Below are 19313 nucleotides of genomic sequence, written 5' to 3'. Positions count from 1 at the left end.
CAAAATATAAAAAATACACTTAGAAATATAATAAAGTAAATCTTCAACATCAGATAAAATCCTAGTGGAATCCTATGGCTTCTGAGACAGTGATCCAACAAACAAGATTGGTGACTTTTTCTAAATAAGAAAAAGTCTTCTTGGAAACAAAAGAAGACAAACATTCAGATGTTTTTCTAATCCAGAAGGATTAATAGGTTTTCTAAAAATATTCACCTTTGATAACTGGCAAAATGACAATGGATATGGACAGCCAGAAAGATATTTCCTCTCATTATTATTAGGTGATATGATTAGGGGAGTGCAGGCTAAAACATATCTAAATGGTTGCTGGAATTGGATATGTCTAGTTTAATGAAAAGGAGAACTAAGTGTGAGATGAGAATAGTGTTCCAATATCTCAGGGGTTGCCACAAAGAAGAGGGAATCAAGCTATTCTCCAAAGCACCTGGGCAGGACAAGAAGCAATGGGTGGAAACTAATCAAGGAGAGAAGCAACTTAGAACTGAGAAGAAATTTCCTGACAGAACAATTAATCAGTGGAACAACTTGCCTCCAGAAGTTGTGAATTCTGCAACATTGGAAGTTTTAAAGAAGAAAGTAGACAACCATTTGTCTGAAATGGTATAGGGTATGCTCCCTATAAGCAGGGGGTTGGATTAGAAGACCTCCAAGGTCCCTTCCAACTCTGTTATTCTACTCTATTCACTCTCCTATCACATTTACCATTGACAGTGACAGATAAAGTATTTTAAAATTCAGAGATTGTCAACACTCTGGGAAAATATACAAGATTTTTAGAGAACCCCCCCTCCCCCAGTGTCCAATCAGATGGGGGGCGAAGGGATACTCCAGATTTCACCCATTAAACAATACCAGCATGTAGGATCAAGGAATGTGACTTTTCATTTGGTATGACAACTCTGTGGAACAACTTTCCTCCAGAGAACCATGCTGGATCTATACTTAGACACTGGAGCAGAATGCTGCGTGAATCACCAATAAGTGTCAATATGTGTTTTGTGAGTTATTGTGCTCGGCATATAGCTATTAGATGCATCACTGCTGTTTGTTGGATTTTTATAAGTGAAGTATTTTTCAATTGCTTTTAGTATTACTAGCTTCCCAGAATAGAGTGGTGAGTGGACAGCCATATAAATTGAATAAATAAATAATGTGGTCCTTTCCCTGGACTAAAATTATACATGTTTCAACTAAACATGACAAATTGCACAATATTTTCTATAATCGTACATTGTAGATATTAAAGTCATCTAACCAACACTGAGTATGAATAGCATTTTTAAAAGAAAACTAACACCATGTCTGGCAATAAAATGCATCAACTTAAAAAGACATTAAAAATAACTTAATATCTTAAAATAAACAGCAATTATTGTTACAAATTAAATGTTGTTATGGGGAAGATAATTGATACAGTATGGCTTAATATATGAATTATATGAAATAATACATTCAATATAAACTAATAGGACAAGCAACATTTGTTGCTAGGGAACTATACAAAATAAACATTAAGACATGATAAGCAAAACAATTCCTTCAAGTCCTACTGATTTTAATGGAAAAATGAAACTCCTATATGATCCTTGTGCAGAAAATAATCAGGCTTGATTGATCTTAACATCAGCCTGATTCTGTCCTCTTTTCTGATTTGATACAATTAAAAAGTAAATGGTTAATATATTGTGTAGTATAAGATTAAAGAAGGGCACATTCTAACATTTTTTAACTTAACTATATTTGGATTTACTTGCTTGAAACACTTATAATCACAGAGTGGCCAGAATGTGTGTGTGTTTACTTACATTTTTAAAAAAAAATCAAAATATAGGAATCTAACAGGGCATATTAATACTTGATAAATTTCCAGCATATATGAATCCATCAGGTATGAATCACAAAACACGTATCTATTCTTATAGATCTTATACTAATCACAAAATGTTTTATAGTCCATTCCTAAGAAATGTTTTTGCAGCATTCCTTTAAAGGGATATCTACCTCACCAGTGACATATTTACAACAGTTTTCCATAGAGGACAACACATTTCTCCAAATACCACCTTATGAAATTGTTTTAACTAAGTCCAAACAAACCAAATGTTCTGACTATTTGCCGTTTTGTTGGTCTTTGGTTCACTTACATAACAATCTAGAATTGGCTACAATATAAATAATTAAGACAAATGGTACTCAACTCTAAATTTTGCATCTTCCCAGACATAAGTGTAGTGTTGCCTCCAGAAGTTGTGGCTGCTCCATCACTGGAAGTTTTAAAGAAGAGATTGGACAACCATTTGTCTGAAATGGAATAGGGTTTCCTACCTGAGCTGGTTGGACTAGAAGACCTCTAAAGTCCTTTCCAACTCTGATATTTTTGTTCTGTTAAATATTCCAAAATTGTAGTGATGTTTTTAAAAAAGTGACACGTTTGGCAGTATTAAGCTAAATATTTCAGTCCGACACATCTGAATGCTGCTCCAGCAAAACATGGCCTGAATTTCTTTTAGATCCAAAGAACCAAGAATGCAATCCCATACATCCCACTGAGCTAACTGAAACATGCTTAACAGGATTGCAACTGTGAAGTTGAAAACTGTTTCAAGCTAGACTGAAATAGTTTATTCAACTGTGGATTGAATTGCTAGAAATAGTTCCCTCCCTTGCCTTAACATCCAGAACGTTGTGTGAGGTTCATGTGTATTTTTCCTTCTAATAAGGTAGTATTTATTTTTTTTAAAAAAGTAAAATAAAATCAGATTGGAAGCTTGTAGGCTGTATTATACTTTTTATCTGTTTTATAATTACTGTTTCTCATCAACTGATTTTTGTAATGAATTTATTCCAATGACTATAAACTCTAGTCCTGCCTTAGACATGAACCCAAATTGAATGACTTTGGCCAGGCGTTCTCTCTCAGCGCAACCCATCTCATAGTGATGGTGTAGGGAAAATAAGAAGAGTAAACAGAATTAGATATGTTTGCTGCCCTGAGTTATTTATAAACATAATAAAGGCAAGTTTAAAATATATATATAAACAAAATTCAGACTAACATCCAGATTTTACCACTATCATGAAAGGTACCCTGTGCATTACATTCTTTTTCAAATGAAGTTACTAAAACATTTAATAATACACTTCCTTACATTTAATCAGAGGTATTCCCCTTTCAGTCCATTGATACTTAATCCAAAGAATTGTATGGGTGCAACCTAAACAATTTATTGTCTGCCATTGTTTCGTCTACATTTCTAGTTAGGATTTGTATACATATTAGGTCTTTTGCCTAAGACAGTTGGATATAAACACGGTTGCACCTCATCTTTGCATATTAAGTCCATTATATTACATTTTTTAAATATATATTCGAAAGTGCTCGGATGTCAACTTGTTTTCTAAAGGATTTAATTATCTGTTCTTCATCTCTTCCTTCAAAAAAAAAATCCCATTTAAATTGCAAATAAGTTCGCTGTTTCCCTAAAAAAAAAGTCTGTGCAAACAAGAAGACATAAAGATGTTTAGAAATTCAGATTTTTTTTTTAAAGATGTTCATAATGTCCAGGATAATTAAAGTTCTATTTGATTGTCAGGCCAATGAAACAATTCTGAATCTCACCAAACACTAGAGGGCATCAAGGATTCACAAAAATAATAATAAACCCATCCCAGAGCGAAGCTGGCCGGGTACCACACTAAGGAAGACAGATGTTAACAGAGCTAACCACATTTTGTTTTTTTAAAAAAATGAAAATTACAAGCTCCTAAACAACAGCATTTGTTTGTTTGGGTGCATGTGCGTGGGGGAGATTTTCCTCTTTAGAAGACCATTCCTCAATTCAGAAAAAGCTTAAAGCAGATTATTGCAATGCTTAATCATAACCCCTATACCTCCCTGTCCCCCATCCGCTATTTTTGCATCCAAGATCCCGGCGCACAACCTTGAACCACAGGCAAGCTAACCCCGGCGAACTTTTATTCTGGGAAGAATAAAGGAGTAGGAGGAGATTTTTTTAAAAAAATGAACTTTTATTCCGGGAAGAATAGGAAAAAAATGATTTTTTTTTTTTAAAAAATAACTTTTATTCCGGGAAGAAAAGAGGAGCCGAAGTTTGCAGATGAATTTCTTTCCTCGGTGGGAAAAAAAAGCACCAAAACCGCCACCCACCGCTACTCATTCCGAGACCTCCCTTACCTGCCGGGGCGCACCGAAGCCATGGAGGCGTCTCCTCCTCCTCCTCCTCTTCTGCGGCTCCTCTTTTTCTCGGGGGTCTCCCGCCGGCTCGGGGCTCCCGGTGCCCAGAAGGGGGCAGAGAAAGAGGCACCCTCGCCACTCAGCACCGCTAGAAAGGACTCCAGGACGAGGCGGCAGCTGCTCCCTTCGCTCTGCCTTCCTTCCCTCCTTCCAAGGGGGCGGGCGGGAAGAGCGCAGGAGAGGGAAGGGAGGGAGGACGGACGGGCGGCCCCTTCCCTTCGGGGGAAAGCCACCCTCCCGCCACCCCCTCCACCAAGGCTCGACTGGCAGCTGCTGCTCCACACCTTCCACTCAAGAAGCGGGCAGACTGCCGGGGTCCCTTTCCCATTGGTGGAGGTCTTTCCTTATTGAACCAATAAGGCTTTAAGGGGAAGTCGCAAATTAGGATTTGGGACTCTCGGGCTGCGGCTCAGGTCCTCCGGCTGCGGCTCATATCCTTTGGCTGCCGTTGAGTCAGGATGGGGTGGGGGGTGCAGCTTGGCCGGTCTCGCAATGGGACTCTTTGCAACAACGAGGCGAGGGAGGGTAACCTTCACGGTTTCTAATGCGGTATCCGGAATATACGGAATATAAATATAAATCTTTGGAGGTGCTTTGGAGTTTTTAGTCTTAAGACTTCAATTGCACTGCGTGTATATCTCTGTCCGTCTCTCCCCCCCCCCCCCGCCCCGATAACGTTAAGTAATACTCCGAATTAACGGTATTTACTCCCTTTTAAATGCTCGTCCTTAATTATAATTAAGGACACTTTTAACTGAGCGAACGAGCCAACTTCCCGGGATCACTGCAGAAGGACCCGCGTCGCCTTGAAATAGGCAAGGAAAACGCACACAGTGAACCGATTAGAAGGACCCTCAAATAAACAGAGCAGATTAAGAGAGTTGGAAGGGATCTTATGGGTCATCTACTCCAACTCCCTCCCCCCCTCAAGCAGGAGACCCTACACCATGGCAGTCCAATCTCTTCTTGAAAGTCTCAAGCTATGAAGCCCCCACAACTTCCGAAGGCAAGTTCTGTTCCATTGGTTGATTTTTCTCACTGTCAGAAAGACCCTCTTTATTGAATCTCTCCTTGGTCAGTTTCCATTCATTATTCCTTGTCTGGCCTTCTGGTGCTTTGGAAAATAGCTGAACCCCCTTCCACTGTGCCGCAGCCCCTCAAATATTGGAACACTGCTATCATGTCTCCCCTGGTCCTTCTCTTCGCTGGAATTGAGAAGTGACAGAGTTTGCAAAAGAAAAGTTTTCACAGTATTAATAAAAGCAATCTCTTCCGGCACTAATTCTGGGTTGTTGTTGTTGTTGTTGTTGTTTTGCTTTGTTGGAAGAAATGTCCTTCTGGGTTCGGCTCCAAGTGCGGAAAAAGACACTGGAGACATGGAGGCTGCTTGGAAAGATGGTTTATTGGTGAACAGGACCACATGGCTTGAGTCCTGAACAGAAAAGGTGATCACATGCTTCAATGTTGGTGGAGAAGAGAAGGGAAGGAAGGACTGAGATGCTGAGTCCCTGGTTTTATGCCCTCTCTGGCCTTTGATCTTGAGCTTGTATTCTGATTGGTTGTCAGACTCCCATGGGGCCATGCAGGGACAACTCTCATAGGCAGGCGTTTTGAATCCCGGTTTGGTTGAGTTCTCAGATGCCATGTGGCGAGTTGGGTAAAGGGCCAATATTATCATGCCTTAATCCCATCACTCTGGAGCTGAAGGGGAGAACTCTTTATTATGTAAAGTGGACTAGCTCAGGCTTTAATAGCTCATCGACAAAGGGGGATGGGCAGGAAGCTGCAGGCAGCTATTCTGTCTTTTAAAACATGTTTCTTCCTTTTCACATCCAGAGAAATATTCTGCCTTTTCAATATTTCCTAGGATATTTCATTTTTTCTGGGAGAGGGCTGGGTGATAACTTCCTACAGCTTTATTAAGCTTAATTAAGTGAAAGAATTATGACAAGGCTAAAAGTGATTTGGCTTCTTTATCTTCGTTAGGGAGTTTGTTATGTATACATGCCTATTAAACAGGCAGGGAGCATCTCCAGGCTGTATCAATCATATTAAAAGATCCGTGATATCCAGAATTCAATGAGAAAATGAGGTTTCAAGGAATGCTTCCCATTCTTTTAATCCCTCCCCCGTTTATTATTTTCTCCTTTACAATATTCCCGTGAGGGAGATCAGGTTGAAAAAAAGTAATGACCATCACCTATGGTAGTTATTTAAACTATAGCTTTATGGCTGAGGAGGCATGGAGCTTAGTTCAGTCATAGCCTGACATTTTTTGAACAATGTACTTTCAGTTATGTGCTTATTTACCTAATGTGGGGTAGCTACAATGTATGTAGAAGGATTATTGGTAGTCCGGCAGGATATTGATTTGAAAGATACAGAAATCGATGTGTCCGAAGCCTTCCTCTGTAAACCCTGGATGTTGCAGTGACACCAGGTAAATGCCTATTTTATTTTTATAATGTATCCTTGTCTGACCTCTTAGTTCATGTCAGAGCATCATAGCAGATATAAATGGCAGAAATCCATTTTTTTTAATGCTGATCGTGGAGGATGTGGGTTGGGGGGGGGGGGAAGCTCTCTTCCATCGTATAAAATTATTTTGATTCTGAATTTGTCCAAGGGAAATCTTCATTGTTCTCTGTCTTTTTCAGTAGAAAGCCTAGATTATTTCATCCTTGGCTTTGCTGGAATGCCAGACTTTTGTGAAATTATTAGGTGCAAATGCTAGTGCAGCAGTCACAAGAAAAGCTACATATGCATAACAACAATATATGACAGCACATATATATGGATATATTTTATACTTTTACATATACTTTTATCACAACAAACACTGAAAGATTAACTTCATATTTAAAATACAAGAGTGGGTTTGGATATATAATACATACTTTACAAATGGTCTCTATTGCCATCAAGTATACTATGAAACAGTATAAAAGGTAAAGGTTCTCCACACACATATGTACTAGTCGTTCCTGACTCTAGGGGGCAGTGCTCATCTCCGTTTCAAAGCCGAAGAGCCAGTGCTGTCTGAAAAAGTCTCTATGGTCATGTGGCTGGTATAACTAAATGCTTAAGGTGCACGGAACACTGTTACCTTCCCACCAAAGGTGGTCCCTATTTTTCTACTTGCATTTTTTACGGCTTTCGAACTGCTAGGTTGGCAGAAACTGGGACCAATAATGGGAGCTCACTCCGTTATGCGGCGCTAGGGATTTGAACCGCTGAACTGCCAACCTTTCTGATTGACAAGCTCAGCGTCTTAGCCACTGAGTTGTCTTTGCTTATCAACATAACCTATAAATTAAATTAGGTGCATGAATGGCCTATAGTGAGATGGCCTATATTTGATGTATAAATATATTTATTATATATAAATAAATAGAATAAATCACTTAAAGAAGAAATGGGAACGGGATCAGAACAAGTCAAACTATAGAATATTTATTTTCCCTTCCTCATTTTATTATTATACTTCACATTGTTGAAAGATTTCTGCAAGCTATTTCTGAATGTATTCATCTTCCTCCTCCTTTTTTCTTTTTCTGTGAATCTTTTGATGGAAAATAGATTGGCTGCATTCCTTTGCTTGTTTTTCTTTCATTTTCCAGCTTTCATTTTCACAAATATTTCTTGTGGGGTTTTTTTCCCCCCCATGTCACTTGGGCTTTAGGTAATGGCTACTGGAAACTAAAAATCTTGCCTTTAGGTGTCAATCCATGCAGAGTGTCTTCTGCGGGCATTGCTAAAATAGCAGAGACAACTGAAGAATTTGCAATAGCTCTGTTCTCAAACAATTGGTCGTTTTCAAAATCAAGTTATTCAACTAGATGTAGAAAGCAGAGCTAAGGATTGTTGCTGTATATGTTTGTTCCTGAAGCTGTAGTATAATAGGAATGGGTGATCAAACTATGAGGAAGTTTTGTCCATGACTCTAGTATTGAAATGACATTGGCTCTGACTAATTATGTTCACAAACGGGGCGGGGGGGGGGGGGGGAGACAACAAAGACCATATTTTTTTTCTTTTTTGATAACTGATTATTAAAACAATTACTCTGTACAGCAAGACACCTTAAACCTTTCCATCATAACTTGAAATCAATGATACTGGAACTATGTTATTTGTAGAGATGATACTGAAATCATTTTATTGGCTACCTTAGGAGGTTTAAAGTTAATGAATGAAAATTGAGAGAAATTACTATAGAATTAAAATTGCTGTTCAGAATTAATATAATTAATATAATTAAAATTGCTGTTCAGAATTAATATAATTAATACAATTAACATAATTCTGAATATTAGCCTGAAAAGCTAATATTTAATTTTGTATTACTCCTTCTAGATTGGCATTAAATCAGTCAGCAGACTGTGATAATTACATCTAACTTTTAGATAGAGTGATACAGCATCTGAATGATAGCAACTATACATTTATTCCAGATTTTATTCCTAAGGAAATTGATCAAAAGTTAATTCGATGCAAAAGTTGATATGATCACATTAAATCATTTAACACTCCTTTATTTCCTTTTTTACTTCACTATTAGTTATTTTAATTTTATGTTTCTGGGTTATTTGTAATTGCAAAACTGCAGCTTTTTTATCACCATGGATGTTAAGGCTCTTTTCCCCACCCTCCCCCCAGTTTTATAACTCCCTCTACCAGAGGTGGGTTCCTACCAGTTCGCACCTATTCGGTAGAACCAGTTCGTCAAATCTACCAGACCGGTTAGAAGAGGTTCCACCAGTGGACCCGGAAAGCAGGCCACGCCTACAGAAGAGGTTCCAAAAATTTTTGAAACCCACCACTGCTAAAGGGTTAGGGGTGCAAGGATCTTGTAACTTGACAGCTTTAAGACTTGCATGCTTCAATGCCAGAGTTCCTGAGCCAACATGACTGGAGGAGGAATTCTGGGAATTGAAGTCCACAAGTCTTAAAGCTGTCAAGTTTGAACACCCCTGGGGTTTTTTTCCCTAAAGGGTTAGGGGTGCAAGGATCTTGTAACTTGACAGCTTTAAGACTTGCATGCTTCTAATGAATGTACTAATTCATAATTTCATATCTGGTCACATGGGCGGCAAGCCACTCCCATCCAGTCACATGGGTGGCAAGCCACTCCCCCAAAGGAGGCCACACCCACAGAGTACGTTTGAACAATTTTTGAAACCCACCACTGCCCTCTACTGATATAAAAAACTCTACAGGCTTTTTTCGCATTTAAATAGACAGAAGAGCGAATGTAGGAGAGAAGTAGAGAAGCAATGAGTTAAGTTAAGGAGTAGAACTCATTCTTTTTCCATTAAAAAGTATCTCTCAATTAATAATCTGCCTGTTACCTTATTGGGCACTTAGATTTTGTTATATCAGTTCTACGGTTGTATTTTGTGTTTTGCTAAGTATGTTTCAATCAGAAAGATAGATATTTTCTAAGTAGGCAACAAATGCTTTATAATGGGGCAGGAATAGCCCTTGTAAAAAATTGGAAGATGTGTAATAGGAATGGATCCCAAGTTTCATCCTGAAAAGAAATGAAGCACTGTTCCTCTTATATTTGCCATATGAAATAGTGAATTGAAGGCTAAAACCTGCACAATGAGCTAATCCCAGTGAATTAAAAAGCATTCAGATCCATGTTGGATAGTACTCATTATACAGATATTAAGCTGTTCAACTAAAGCTTTCAGCTTTCAAATTTTACAGGAAGTAAACATAACACAGGTAGAAAAAAAAATCCCTATATAAAAATGTGTGTAAAATAAATAACTCTGAAAGGTGTGGGCAAACAATACTGTTTTCATGCTTGAGGTTTAGATGGAAGACCAGATGGAACTTCCTGAAAAAGAAATTCGACAGATGCTGTATGCTAATATTGCAACAGATATGTTTTTTTATGGTCACTATTGGAGGAACTGAATTCAGAAATGAGCATAAGGCAAATTCACATTGATGCTTGGGCCATTGTCAGAATGGGCTTCTGGCCACTTTATAAACACAGGAATGATGACATTTCTCCTATTCTCAGCTCATTGCATGTACTCTGTGCAGCCACTTTATCTGGGTTACCTTGATTCCTGGGTAGCAATGGCTGGTTGTCCTATAAACCTGTAGCCAATTCAAGAGATGGCCATTAAGCCAATGAACTATCCCAGTGGTGAAATCCTCTGATGTCTGCTACCGGTTCGGTGACTCTGCTACCAAGCGCGCTCTTTGCATGCCGAGGTGGCGCAGTGGTTAGGGTGCAGTACTGAAGGCCACTTCAGCTGACTGTTATCTGCAGTTCAGCGGTTCTAATCTCACCGGCTCAAGGTTAACTCAGCCTTCCATCCTTCCGAGGTAGGTAAAATGAGGACCCAGACTGTGGGGGCGATATGCTGACTCTGTAAACCGCTTAGAGAGGGCTGAAAGCCCTATGAAGCGGTATATAAGTCTAACTGCTATTGCTATTGCTATTGCTGCACGCCCCTGCATCCCTGGGCGAACCCGTGCAGTGCTAAAAAATGGAACAAGCCTTCCTTTTTTGAAGCCTTCTGAGTATGCAAAGGTAAGTCGTACAGGGGGGGGAGGGAATCCGCTGTGCCACACAATTCAGATTATCTAGAAAGCAGGAAATCCAACATTCTAGCTAATATAAATCACGCATCACAGCTGGGATCAAGGAGACACAGATTCAAATCCTGATTTGGCTACAAAGAATCACACAGTAGTTTTAGACCAGTCATTTCTCAATCCACATTGGAGATATTGGAGGAGGTAAGCCATTTTCAATTTCTACCAACACATTTTGGATGTGATGATTCTATGCAATTATTTACAAGGGAAAAAAAATTGGAAGCAAAGGTAATTTAATTTAATTCGAATCCCATCCAGGAAGGAAATCTGCTTCTGGCCTTTAACCAGCCTCTTAATCACAAATATCTAATTCAAAGAATTAGGACTTTCTTAGAAAAAAACACTCTGTTTTGAAAAAGTACCATCAGAAAGTTTTGCCTGGTATTCTGTGCCAAAATGTCTTTTGCAGGATCCAATCTGGACCAGAGGTTTAGTTTTCCAAACTTTTATACTCATTCTGGAGCCTAGCCTCAGGGAACTTTTTCTCCAACAGAGCCAGTGATGGGACTCAGCCCGTTCGCACCTATTCGGGTTGGTAACTTTCTAAGTAGTTCAGAGAACCGGTTGTTGGAAGAAATCTCTTTTTGTTTTTTTCCACTTTACAGGGCTAATCCTGTAGGGAAGGCAGGAAGGAAACATTCTAGTGTTGTTTCTAGCCTAATCTTTATTGACCTGCTTACAGAAACTGCCTCTCCGGTTAACCCTTATTACATTGTAACAGCTAAGGCGAAGGCCTATCGACCTGAGTGACACTGAGTTGGCCACGCCCACCCAGTCACATGACTACCGAATCCCACCTACCCAGATAGTCATTAGGGCAGAGAACCGGTTGTTAAATTATTTGAATCCCACCACTGAGCAGAGCATGTGCTTTGGGCTATTCTGCATGGTATTTATATAGTGCCTGTTTGTGTGTGCCTTTTTAGTTGTTTGGTTGTTGATGGCTAACTATTAAGTTGTCGGCTGTTGTTTCCTTGTGCTGCCAAGCCCATTCTACAGCTTCCAAGATCTGCAAGTGGTCATCGCACACCACCCAGAAGCCATCAGATGAGGACAAATTAGGCATTATAAACATCACTTGGAGGTGGGAAATACTTCCAGTGTAATCTACTGGATCCCCTGCATGGATTGGCCCTGTGACTATGTTAGACAGAAAGGGATGAAGGTAACCATGAGATTGCAAGAACACCAGCAAGTGGTCAGATGAGGAGACCTGAACTCAGAGGTGGGTTCCTACCAGTTCGCACCTATTCGGTAGAACCGGTTCGTCAAATCTACCGAACCGATTAGAAGAGGTTCCACCAGTGGACCCGGAAAGCAGGCTACACCTACAGAAGAGGTTCCAAAAAATTTTGAAACCCACCACTGGTCCTTGGATATGATTATTCTACACTATCATGCTCATATTTATAAAACTCAGTGCCTCTGTGAAAGGTAAGGATGACTACTGCGCTTGTGGTGCAATCAGAACATTGCGTGTGTTGAAGTTATTTTAACGCAAACCAAAGATGCCTTTTAAAAAACAAGTTTACATCATATTCTTATGCATGCCAGTGCTGTGTGTGAGGTAATTTAAGGTGGTTCTGACAAGTGTCGTCAGCATCTTCAAATCCGGTCACATGGGTGGCAAGCCACTTCCATCCGGTCACATGGGTGGCAAGCCACTCCCACAAAGGAGGCCACACCCAGAGAGTAGGTTCGAACAATTTTTGAAACCTACCACTGCCTGAACTTATTAATAGTCATACATTGCAGTGAACAAGAACATCTGTTCAATTTTGCAGCTACTAAGATTGTTGGATGAGCAGGTACAAAAACAACCAGGGAAGTGATTGAAACCCTGGAAACAGGCCCCTGATCAGTCAACAGGAATAACGACTTACCACCAGCTTATCTAGTAAACAGGAGGCTAGAACTTGGCAGCACAACAACCAACAACTTAATAGCTAGCCAATAATACCCCAGCCAACAACTAAAAAGCCATAAACAACCTGGCTTCATGTAAATACCACATCGAGAATAGTTCAAAGCACACACACTGCTAGAGAGAAGTTCCCTGAGGATAGGCTCCAGCATGAAGATTAAACCTCTGGTCCCAGTGGCCAACCCAAGATTGAATCCTGCAACTTTATCCTGGGACACATATATTCTCCTTCATTCATGAAAATGTCTTTTCTTATTTTAAATGTAAGTTGTGGGACAATAGAAAACATATTTAGTCTGTTGTCTGTTTAGCTATAAGAAAACCCCACTGGATTCATTCAGTTTTCCTCACTGGTAAGTGTGCATAATGTCTCAGCTAAAATTTCATACATCCTTCTGATTAAGAAAAAAAGTTATTTATGGAAAGAGCAAAAAATTCTCTCCCCTTTTGTCTTTCTTGCCATTATACCCAGGCTCTTGATTTCAAGAAGTTTTCTCGAGTTAATACATTATCAGGTTTGGGTGGTTGAAACTGAGAATGTATTAATTTTAGTGAGATGTTTTGAATATATGTCAGTGTGATTGAAAGGTCCTCGGCAGTGTTGAAATTAGAAGGATGTGCTATGTTAGAGAGAGAAAGGATTAAGGAGAAATGAAAATGCTGGCTCCTAGTCAATTGACTAAAGCACCTTTGTTATGCTTAAGGAGGCAGTATTTAATTAGAAGTTCTGTAGCTTTCTTCACAAGTATAAAGGAGTGTAAAAATATTTGTAATGGATAGAAAGAAAAAAGTGACATATATATTTTGATTTGAAAATGATGAGAAAGTAGCAGCTTAGCAAGCAATAATTTTGAAAATGCCTCTCAACATTTCCTCTTTCCGCTTATGCAATTAGCTGTTTTGGGGATTATGTAGAGATTGTTTTCACATGTTGCCATTTTTCAAAAGGAGTCCAACTGATACCTGTCCTTGCTAGACAAATTCAAATCGCCATGATCTGATGAACTATCTCCCATAGTTCTGAAGACCGCCTGCTGCCAATTACCTCTCAAAGACCCATTAGATCACGCAGGTTGGGCCTCCTCCGGGTTCCGTCTACTAGCCAATGTCATCTGGCCACCACACGGGGGAGGGCCTTCTCTGTGGCGGCTCCGGCCCTTTGGAAAGAGCTCCCCGCAGAGATTCGGACCCTCACCTCTCTCCAGGCCTTCCGAAAAGCCGTTAAAACCTGGCTGTGTTGGCAGGCCTGGGGTTGATGAGTTCCCTTCCCCTCTCGAGTCGTGTGGCTGTTGGTTGTTTTTACATGCCCTGTACTTTTTGTGTAGTTTTGTGTTTCCCTTCCCCTCTTGGGTTTGTGCGCCGCCCTGAGTCCCACTGGGAATAGGGCGGCATATAAATAAAATGAAACTCGAAACTCGAAACTGAAGGAGCTTGTAGATGTGATCTCAGAAGCATTGGGGCCTGGGAAAGAGCTGAAGTTATTCCTATATTAAAAAGGGGGGGACGGGGAAACAGATCCAGGAAACTACAGACCAATTAACCTGACTTCAATACCTGGGAAGATTCTGAAAACTATAATCAAGATCTGTGAACACCTGGAAGTAAGCAAAGTGATAACCAGAAGCCAACATGGGTTTGTCAAAAACAGATTATGCCAAACAAATCTTATTTCATTCTGTGACAAAGTGACTAAATTAATGGATCAGCAAAATGCTGTGGACATACATAGCATACTTGGATTTCAGTAAAGCATTTGATAAAGTAGACCACAGCCTACTTCTTGGTAAGCTAGCAAAATGTGGGATAGACGGCATCACCACCTAATGGATTTGTAACTGGCTGACAAACTGCACTCAATGTGCAGTCTTTAATGGAACTACATCTACATGGAGGGAAGTAAGCAGTGAGGTATCCCAACATTCTGTTTTAGTCTCAATACTCTTCAATGTCTTTATAAACTATTTAGATGAGAGAATACATGGGGAACTCATCAAATTGGCAGATGACATCAAGCTAGCAGAAATACAGCAGTCAACACCTCAGAAGATAAACTCAATATCCAGATGGGCCCTATCTAACAAAATGAAATTCAGTCAGTGGTGGGTTACAGCCGGTTCGTCCCGGTACGGGCATACAGATAACGTTCTAGTACAGGGCTCCGGAGGGACCACCCACCTGCCCACTGTCCTTACCTGTATTTGACCCAACCGGGCCATTTGCACACTGAGAGTATGGCTCCTGCGTGACTGTCCACCGAGCAGCTGGAGCATCATGGGCAATGAATAGATGATAGATAGATAGATAGATAGATAGATAGATAGATAGATAGATAGATAGATAGATAGATGATAGATAGATAGATAGATAGATGGTAGATGATAGATAGATAGATAGATAGATAGATAGATAGATAGATAGATGATAGATAGATAGATAAACAGACAGACAGACAGACAGACAGATAGATAGATACAGGGGTGAGTTCCTGCCAGTTCTAACCTCTTCTATAGAAGAGATTCCACAAATCTTCAGTGCCTTTTAGAACCGATTCCAGCTCCCTCTCCCCGCCTGTCCGCACCATGCTTGCCCCGCCCGCCGCTCACTGATGGGCTGGCTCACCAATCGCCCCACCTGCCTCTAAGAGTCCTATCTAAACCTTAAAATCTTAAAGCTGTCAAGTTTGAAAACCCCTGGGAACTTTTTTCTAAAGGCTTAGGGGTGCAAGGGTCTTGTAACTTGACAGCTTTAAGACTTGCGTGCTTCAAATGCCAGAGTTTCTGAGCCAACATTTTGGTTGCTAAGCAAGAGCATTTTAAGTGAGTTTCACCACATTTTATAAGTTGGCCACACCCACCCAGTCACATGGCTGGCAAGCCACTCCCACAAAGCAGGCGACACCTAAGGAGGAGGTTCTAAAAATTTTTGAAACCCACCACTGGATGGATGGATGGATGGATAGATGAAAGATAGATAGCTAGATAGCTAGATAGCTAGATAGCTAGAAAGAAAGAAAGAAAGAAAGAAAGAAAGAAAGAAAGAAAGAAAGAAAGAAAGAAAGAAAGAAAGAAAAAGAAAGAAAGAAAGAACATATATTAAGTCTCTGGGAGATTTAATGCATTATTTTCTGCTGGAAATACAAGCACCAACTCTATCAATATAAATGTAATAAACGAAATGTATTACCAACTGGTGCTGTCAGAAGAAAGGCAGAAAGGAAAACAGATATGGCTTCTAAAGGAAAACTTTGCCCACCTTTCTCATGGTGATATATGTGATACAGCATTTATCTGAACTATTACAAAGGTAAAGGTGCCACTCACACATATGTGCTAGTCATTCCCAACTCTGGGGGTGGTGGTGGTGGTGCTCATCTCCGTTTCAAAGCCGAAGAGCCAGCGCTGCCCGAAGATGTCTCCATGATCATGTGGCTAGCATGGGTAAATGCCGAAGGCACACAGAACACTGTTACCTTCTCACCAAACTGGTCCCTATTTTTCTACTTGCGTTTTTACATGCTTTCAAACTGCTAGGTTGGCAGAAGCTGGGACAAGTAATGGGAGCTCACCATTACGCAGCAATAAGGGATTCGAAATGCTGGCCTTTCTGATCGACAAGCTCGGTGTCTTAGCCACTGAGCCACCGTGTCCCTATTAAACTATTATACAGTTTATTATTTGCAAACACAGATTGAACTTGAATGTCATAAACTTTTATGTCACCAGATATATGCAATTATTTCATATATTGGTGGTTATTTTTATCATCTCTGTTTCAAAGCCAAAGAGCCAGTGCTGTTATTTGTTGAACAGCAAATGTTTTAATAAGCAATACCTTTTTCTTCTCACTCCTCAAGTTCTACAGAGTTCTATTAATTTGTTTGCAATTAAACAACGAGAAGACAGAAAGGCAAAATACAAAGGGTTGGGATTAGGATTAATCTAAATGTCCATCTTCTCAGTGTCACTCTGCCTTTTTTTCCTTCCAAAAGAGCCTGCATCATTTTTTTCAGTTTATATAAAGAACAAGTACTTGAACTGCCTGCCCTTGTAGTGGAATCTTATTCATTTATATTAATATTACTCGACTCCCTCCTGACTGGGATATTAAATACAGTATCTAGATTAAATACTGAACTTCATTTTGTACTCCCCCCACAGTTCACTGAAATATAAATAACAAATTGAGAATGTCACTAAAATAGAAACTGGGAAAACACCACATCTGTCATTTGAGCTAAGTAGAAACAGTTTGAGCATGCAAAACCGTTTTTAATCTGATGGCAGTCAGATTATTTTCTATCTAAATTGATCTGCAACCTCCAGGGAATCTATTATATAGAGGGCTAGAATATCTGGCTCAGAAATTACCAGTTGATCTCAGATTATCTTTCACGGCTAATGGTATCATCAAGGGATGGGCTGCTATGTTCGCTTGGGTTTGGGAAAACCTGTAGCTAACATTATGGCCGCTTCGGAGAATCCGCAAATCCCACCCCTAACTGGCCCCACCCACCCTTCCCTGCCCCTCCCACCCCTCCCCTCCCGGGAGTCTCCACATGGTCCATTTTGAATGTGAGGTAAGTGCAGGGCTTGTGCGGAGGCTCGGGGAGGGGGGGGGTTGGACCTCCCAGAAGTTCCGGAAGGCTGGAAACAGGTCTCTGGAGGGCATTCGGAGTCCGGGAGAGGCAATTTTCACCCTCCCAGAGGCTCGAGGAAAGTCTCCGGAGACTGGGGAAGGTGAAAATGCTCCCCCCCAAGCAACCGTGGTGCAGGAGGCCAAAATAGGCCACACCCACCATAGCCACATTCACCTAGCAGAGAACCCATTGCTGAAATCTTTGAAGTCTATCCCTGGTATCATCCTAATAGCATTTCATATGTAGGGGGGAAAAAACTACACTCTGAGTTTGGAAAATCTAAAAGTGTACAGATTACTGTATCAAAAGTAAGCTACTCCCCTGTGTTTTGATCTTAAAATTCCTGGTTTTATGCTGAAGGAGCTTACTGGTATTATTTTGACTGGTTTGAAGTATTGTGGAAGTGTTTGAGTTTTTGCCATGTTTCAAGATCAAGAAGTTTTATATACCCCAGACTATCGCTTTATCTGAACAATATTTAGCACAGACCCACATTTGCTGTACATGGCAGGAATGCAGCTTTCCATTCTTTCCTGCAACATCTCTTGTAAGATTTTTTTCACTCCCATTTCCAGCACTCTCATCCATTACAGAAATGATTAGTCAAGCTGCTTTGAGATTCATATCCATTCCATCAATGATTTCTATGCCCTGAATCCTTAAACTAAAAATAATATTTAAAGCCTCGGGTTAAATCGTCTTAAATTCCCTAGAATCTGCGCTAACTTAAACTAACTTATGCCATTTCAGGCATCTGAATGATTACCCGAATACCTTAAGAAAAATATATTCGTAAACTAAATTAATTATAGTGTACACATTTATGAAGAATCCACCTAAACTCAAAAACAGGATACAACTGAAAAACCCTAATTGTACCTATGGGTATATCTCATCTTATTTTGTCCCACTTCAGATGTTCAGTGCAGTTCTTGAACATCAGCGCTTCCTACTTTTGATATTCATAATGCTGTTATATTTCTTATGAAACAATATCTGTGATCTGTTGGCAAGTCCTCCATTATATCTTCTGGAACAGGCATGCCTAAACTTGTGTTGTGGCCCAGCAGGAGCCGTTGGAGCTGCCACCAGACTCCAACAGCGAGGGGCCCAATGAGTCGTCCCTGGAGGATGTGGAGGACCCTGGACAGGGTTCCAACTCTGAGCAGGGTGCAGAGAGACTGGTTGGCCACCAGGTGGCTCCTGAGGCTTGGATCAGTGGGGAGGAGACAAGGGAGAGTGATCCAGAAACCAACTGTGAGTTGTTCCTGGATGCACGCCGTCGAAGGGCTACTTGGCGTCAAGAACAACTACGTAATTACAGGAGGTAAGCTGATGGTCATTAGGCTCCCTGATGGTCATTAGGCTCCTCTCCAGACTATAAAAGAGACTGCTTGTGCCACGCCCTTCTTACAGAAGTCAACGCTTTGACTAAAGAGAAACAAACTTGGTAGGCTGGATTGCTGCCAGAGTTTGTCGGCTTTGCTGCCAAGGTCCTTATCTGTTTGTTTACTTGGCTTTCAGCCACTGAGAGTCTGAACTTGTTATTAAAGGACATTCTCATTAAGCTTGTCTCAGCATTCGTTACTGGATGGAAGAGGGGGTCAGAACAACTTGGTATCTTACTTTTTTCTTTCCTTACTGGAAATTCTACAGAGATACCACTCACCCAGCCTTGCGAACATAAGATACCATGCTATTAAAGTCCATTATCACAATGCTTCCTACTGTTAACTATCAAGTGCCATTTGGATAAGATATGTTTTCCCCACCTGTCAGCTAAATTATGTTCACCACTTTTCGCTCTGTCATCTTTAGATATACAGTACGTGAAATTCTTTTTTTTTTAA

The sequence above is a fragment of the Thamnophis elegans genome, chromosome 9 (genome assembly GCF_009769535.1).
Source record: "Thamnophis elegans isolate rThaEle1 chromosome 9, rThaEle1.pri, whole genome shotgun sequence".
Taxonomy (NCBI): Eukaryota; Metazoa; Chordata; class Lepidosauria; order Squamata; family Colubridae; genus Thamnophis; species Thamnophis elegans.
The sequence above is the reverse complement of the archived record's forward strand: the minus strand, read 5'-3'. Positions refer to the sequence as shown.